Here is a 6,000-nt window from a genome sequence, read left to right on the forward strand (position 1 = left end):
GAAAAAACTTCTGATCTGATGTACTTTTTTATTGAATCAAACTACATGAGTCCAATTTAAAATCGACATATACTGGTAAAATGAAAAATATAGGAATTTATGATATCAAATCTGACGACCATGACACAAGGCATATAACTGATATAAGGTTTCAATGGTAAGTACCACACCGTAGTTGCACTTGTGAATCCACAAAGTTGAAAATGTAGTAGTTTATGATCTAAGATCCCAGAGTAGTACGCTTTAGGGGTTGAATCTTTGAAAAATCAATGTTATTTGAACCTGCTGAATGAGGATGATTTGAGCCGAGTCAGTGGCAAATTTATTTGCTACAACGGCTGATTCTGATAGAACCTTGCTGCCGAGGCGCTATCGCTACCCAAGATCACGCTCAACAGGATGAATCGATTTCAATTTTGTGATCTGTCACTGCTTCTCCTTCTATTGCAGGAACAAGGGAGGCGGATGTTCGTTGGTCGGTAGATGGTCCTGCTGCTACTTTAGAAGTATAACACCAGATCTATTGGCGTGCTCCTATGCTGCAGCCTTCCAGTGAGATGAAACCGGCCTCTAACCTCCCTTTGTGGTTAAGGAAAGTTGCACCGTTGATCACCTAGCTTACTGGTCGGGGAAACGTCATGGCTTGGAGAACATGGAGAGGCCATCGGCAGCAATGTCCGTCTTCTTCAAATCGTCATCCAATCGGCCATGGAAAGGGTGACTTTAGGAGAAGAAGAGAGATCAGAAATAGAGGAGGCCGCTGGCTGTAGGTAGAAATTCGGCCACACTGGTTGAGGTCAGACTAGAATCCGGCCACCACCATTGACAAAGCTCGGGAGGAAAAGAGGAGAGAGAAAGCGATGCCCAAGTGGAATCAAATCTTCATTCAAGCGTAATCCAAAAAAACCTAATTACAAGGCTATATACATGTGAAGCGTCTCGGTTCACTTAGCTCTTAACCCGAGACGGTACAAAGAACTTAAAGTAAAACGATTCTAACGCGTCTCAAATCGAGACGGTACAAAAGAGTAAATAAACATAAGCAAAAAGGGCACTGGAATGGATCTGGTTGCGCCCTCTCTCTCTAGATCCGGACCCTGTCTCACATTTTTCGACCTCAGCTGCTCCGCCCGCTCCTCCCACTGCAGCCATATAAATAATGCCCAAGGGTTCTATAAGTATCGAACTCTGAACCATGCCAAGGTGTCGTGTGGTCTAACTCACTCGCGTGCACTTGGCCCTATGCACATAGGTGCTAGTGTCAGACCTTGTAGGTCACTCCTTGGGCTTGTGCCCATCCTCGGCCGCACGCAATGCTGCGGCCTGCTTCTCTCGACGCTCCCCGCCGAGGCTAACCTCACAAGTCAACAAGGACATAAGCCTGTCGGGTGGTAATCGGAGTGCCCAGCTGCTACTCACGCTGTTGGTCGGCTCCGCTCTAGCACTCTCGGCCAAGCCTTCGACCGTCCTCGATGGTGCCAAAATTAGGCACGTATCAGATCCACCCTCCCTAGACCGAGCTTGACCCCAAGCTCGTATGAGGTTATCTTTTTGGATAATCTGACTATGCCCATGTTGTGATCCCATGCTGCTGTGTTTTGGCCCTCCCTTCGAAGGCGTTGGAACAGGTTCCTTCTTTGTACAGTCTGGAATCTCTTCGACCTGCTCTCCTTGGTCACTTATCGAACTCATGACTATCTCCTGCGTTGCTGCCCTTTGTATACTGTTCATCAAACTCTCTGAAGTACCACTACCACCCTTCTTAAGCTCAACCATACACTGAGGAGTGAAGGACCATGGTAACAATGGCCCTCTCATAGCGACATCAGCTTGCTTCCCTTTTGCTTGCAGCCCATCGATGGCCTCAATGATTTTCTCACCAAGCTGTTGCATTGCTTGTGCCTCCGGTCTTTCCACATACGGCTCTTGGTGCTTGCTGTCATGGCCTCCTTTTTGCTCGTGGTCATGATCTCCATCTTCTTGGTCTGGAGATGAGGGAGTTTCCTCTAGCAGTAAGCTCCGACTTGAGTTCCCAACTTGGAGAACCTCACCCGGATAGATCCTCACCGTTTGCTGGGGTCCTATGCTATACCTTGCCACACTTACTTTAACAGTCAGCGTCACATTGGTCACCCTACAGTTACTGCAAGAACAATACAATTTCTATATGATGAAAAAGTCAGACAATGTAATGGACCATGTTAATAAGATGTTGATCATGGCTAAAGATTTAGTCGTGGTAGGGAATGTCATATCTGACAATATGCAGATCAGCACAATCCTGAACAGCCTACCTCCTTCTTTGGATATGGCAGTTACTGCTTTGAGTGTTCAATTTGATACTCTTACTTTAGAAAAGCTTCCTATACAGTTAGCTCTACAGCAACAACGTCTGACCAAGAGAAATAGAATAGAATTGATGACAGTCCAGGAAAAACCTGCTAGTAGTCATGTGCTTGTAAAACCAAAACAATTTAAAAATCAAAACGATGGCAAGTTCAAGGGCAATTATGCAGGTACTAAGAAATCTCAAGGAACTGTAGTGAAATGCTACAGATGCGGAAAGCCTGGACATATAAAGAAGAACTGCAGGACAAAATTCCCGAGTAAGAAAGACAACAATGGTCAGGGCAACTACAACGAAAGGAAGCCTCAAGGGGACTCTGACAGAGAAGTCATCTGTGTCGTGTCAGAATGTCTGTTTGCAGATGGAGATCTAACTGGATGGTGGGTCGATTCGGGAGCTACTCATCACATTGCAAAGACAAAAGAAGGAGTGATCCACATGGAAAATCTGAGTCCGGGAACCCACAAGATCTATATGGGAAACAACTCTTATTGTGATGTCATGGGAATTGGGGCATATCGTCTAAATGTTGGGGGTACAAGTGTTGTACTTAACGAGGTTTTGTATGTCCCTTCCATGAGGAGGAATCTAGTGTCTGTTCTCGCACTGACAGGAAAAGGTTTTGAAGTACGTTTTATTCCAGGGAAAGTAACAGTGGGAAAACATGGAAGGTTCATGTTTGGTGGAAAATTTGTAAAAGAACATGGTATGTTCAAACTGAATGATATGAATGAAGCTTCAAATTCTGCTTATTTCAATTGTGCAATGAGTGTGAACGTAAACTTATGGCATGAAAGATTAAGCCATATAAGCATCAAAAAGATGCAGACTTTAGCACAACATGGTTTAATACATGATATAAATATAAATGATTTTGCGAAATGCGAGTCATGTGTATACGGAAAAATGACAAGGAAACCATTTCCGTCTGAAGTAATTCAGGCCACTGAATTATTAGAGATAATTCATACTGATATCTGTGGACCTTTCAGGATCCAAACTCATAGCGGCAAGTTATATTTCATAACATTTATTGACGACTTCTCAAGATTTGGTTACATATACTTAATCAGATATAAATCAGAAGAGCTTGAGAAATTCAATGAATACAAATCTGAAGTCGAGAGACAACTTGGAAGATCAAAATCATAAGGTCTGATCGAGGAGGAGAATACACTTCTAGTGAATTCCTCGAATACTGCAAAGACTTTGGAATTAATAGGCAAAAGACAATGCCTAGGACACCACAACAAAATGGTGTGGCTGAGAGGTGTAACAGAACCCTCTTGAACATGGTGAGATCCATGTTGGCAGGAGCACAATTACCAAAAGTTTTTTGGGGAGAAGCTGTGTTAACAGCTATATATACAATAAACCGAGTGCCCTGCAAAGCAGTCCCAACCACTCCTTATGAAAGATGGACTGGTGTAAAACCAGATCTGAGATATTTAAGGAGATGGGGATCTGTAGCACACGTGAAAATTCTAAATCCAAAACTGGATAAGCTAGATAACAGATCAGTGAGATGTATATTTATTGGATACCCAAAAGGATATAAGGGCTACAGATTATATCATTCATCTATGGGACTTATAGAAAGCAAAGATGTAGAGTTCATAGAAGAACTCAATAATAAAGATTATGATCCAGTGGAATATCGAAATGACACACTGGATGATCTGATTTATTCAGATGAACAGTCTGGTAATGAACCGACTGGAGGTCAGTTTGGCATTGAACCAACTGAGCAGGAATCGTCTGAAGAACAGTCAAGAAATGAACCGACTGAAGATCAGTTAAGCAATGAACCAACTTATATGAATACCTCGTCATCTCAGACGTTATCAGGTCACAAAAGACCTAGAGCTCCTCCTTCATATTTGAATGATTATTATGTATATCTGAGAGAGGAGCTATGCTATTTAGCAGATATTGACAAAATGTCTGACAATCTGACATATGATGAAGCCATTAGCTCGCATGAATCATCGGATTGGGTGAATGCTATGGATGAAAAAATTAAATCCATAGAAAAGAATAAAGTCTGGGAATTAGTAGATCTTCCTAATGACAGAAAACCCACTGGATGTAAATGGGTACTAAGGAAGAAGTATAAAGCTAACGGATCAGTGAAAAAATTCAAAGCCAGACTGGTAGCGAAAGGTTTTTCCCAAAAGGAAGGAATTGATTACTTAGAGACTTATTCGCCGGTTGCAAAGTTTGCATCAATCAGAATAATTTTGGCCATCACGGCATTCTATGACTTTGATATTTGTCAGATGGATGTAAAGACTGCTTTTGTGAATGGTGAGTTGAAGGAAACTATATATATATGACTCAACCACAGGGATATGTCATCAAGGAAAAAGAAGACAAAGTGTATAAGTTGAATAAATAATTGTATGGACTGAAACAGTCCCCTAGACAGTGGTATTTTGTTTTTCACAAAGCAATTACAAAACTTGGGTTTGTTGCAAACCAACTAGACCACTGTGTGTATATTTGGAAAAGTAGGAGCCTTTTCTGTATTCTATCATTATATGTTGATGACATATTACTAACAGGAAATGATAACAACATGATTGTAAAAACGAAGACTTGGCTGAACAAAAACTTCGAAATAATGGACTTGGGTGAAGCATCATATATATTAGGAATAAAAATCACTCGAGATAGAAACTCAAGAATCATGAGTTTAAGCCAGGAACGATATATTGGTTATATCTTGAAAAAATTTCGTATGTTAGACTGCAAACCAATTGGGACTCCTATAGCTAAAGGAGCAAACTTAAGCAGGAGTGATTGTTTCGGTGAAGGACAACAAAAATTATATGTTCCATATGCACAAGCAGTTGGCAGTCTAATGTATTTAATGCTTTGTACCAGACCAGACATAAGCTTTCCCATCGTTCTGGTAAGTCGTTATCAAAGTAATCTTGGATGGCCTCATTGGCAAGCAGTCAAAAAAAAATTTCGGTATATTAAAGGAACAAAAGGACTGAAATTGTCTTATCAAGCAGATGAGCTAACTTTAGTTGGCTATTCTAATGCAGATTTTGCAGGCTGCAAAGATGATAGTAAATCCACTTCAGGGTATGTTTTTCTCTTTGGAGGTGGGGCGATAGCCTGGTCCTGTAAGAAACAGGGATGTGTTGCTCAGCACACACAGGAAGCAGAGTATATTGCTTGTAATGTTGCAACTACCTTTGCTGTCTGGATAAACCGGTTCTTGAAAGAATTGAAATTAAATCTTGATCATGAACCTGTTCAACTGTACTGTGATAATCAGGCAGCTATATCTCTTATGAAGAATGGAGCTGTTAGCTCAAAAAGTAAACATATAATTGTGAAATACCATTATGTTCATGAAATGATCGAGAAAAATGAAATATCGGTTGATTACTTGCCTACCAATGATATGGTGGTTGATCCCTTAACCAAGGAAATATCCGAAGACTTGTTTTCAAAACATGTAGCTCATATGGGGCTAAGATATATTTGAAAAGTTGCGAAGAAAAAACCATTGAATGGAAAACCTCGTTGTAAACCTTGAAAAAAGGTTTAGGTTGCGTTGGAAAAGCCAATTAAGGAAAACCATGTAACAAATTTGAAAGGATTGCGAAAGAAAAACCATTGAATGGAAATCCTCGTTG

Source organism: Nymphaea colorata, chromosome 1 (assembly GCF_008831285.2).
Source record: "Nymphaea colorata isolate Beijing-Zhang1983 chromosome 1, ASM883128v2, whole genome shotgun sequence".
NCBI lineage: Eukaryota > Viridiplantae > Streptophyta > Magnoliopsida > Nymphaeales > Nymphaeaceae > Nymphaea > Nymphaea colorata.